Consider the following 1066-nt stretch of genomic DNA (forward strand, 5'->3'; position numbering starts at 1 on the left):
TGAATCCGTATTGTTCCCACGCGTATCTTCTTATCTGGCTCATTATCGTTATTTCGCTCTGCCTTTCCGTTTGGCCATTGTACTCCGTCGAACTTACGTGCAGCGACCTATATGCGGGGATGTTATGATCTCTCGAGGCCGTGGTCCTCGATACTTTCATTAACACAGCGACAGAAGTAAAGCAGGGCCAACTATGCTAAGAGTTATGCCGTAATTGTACAGTAATTCTTTTAAACTGGAATGTATCCACGTCGCAACGCTGTGCACCTGACTGCTCAGACCGCAAATTATTTAACTCCTTGCTTAGTTTTGCCTATCGTGAAACCTTTACCGTATTGGTTTTATCTCGTTTCTCTTTTCTCTCGTATATATTGGCACACGATGCTGCGGTTGGAAAAGTGGGCGTGAAAGACACAACTCGGGCGAAATGCTGAAGCGCTCGAGTCAATGTAGGCATCGCCCAACAAAGGCCGCAGTGTATCATAGAGAATACGCAAATTTCCATTGTTTGCTATGAACAGCCGAAGCTTTTGTTCAATGGATAGTTGCAATGGTGACGATGACGCTGTCACTCCTGTCATGCTTTTGAGTGCGCGCCTACTAGCACTATGGCGCCGCAAAGCGAGCACTCCCTGGAAACAGCTGTATGAATCATTGCTACATCGCCTATCCAGGTGCGGGATATCAAACCGGACAGTGTATCCGTTTCATCTCCCTGCCTTTCCTTTTGTCTCTCGCGTGCTCGACCCCTTCTCTGTTTTAATTACATAGAGCTGTGGCAGCTAATTGTGCACACAATTACACCTGTATCATATGAGACGCGATAACTGCAAAAGGGCATCAGCGGATTGTGGAAACGCTCGACTCTTTCGCGTCCCCTGGTGTTTTCTCCGCATGAATCTCGCGTCTCCTGTAATCGTGCTGCCCCAAATAGCGGGTGCGGCGGTGGAAGTAGGTGTAATGAATTTAGCGCAAAACAGGATCACAGACAGTGGGGAACATAAAGACAGGATCCCCTCTTTGTGATTGTGTTTTGGGCGCTAAATTCATTATTGTTCGACATACC

The sequence above is a fragment of the Dermacentor silvarum genome, chromosome 1 (assembly GCF_013339745.2).
Source record: "Dermacentor silvarum isolate Dsil-2018 chromosome 1, BIME_Dsil_1.4, whole genome shotgun sequence".
Taxonomy (NCBI): domain Eukaryota; kingdom Metazoa; phylum Arthropoda; class Arachnida; order Ixodida; family Ixodidae; genus Dermacentor; species Dermacentor silvarum.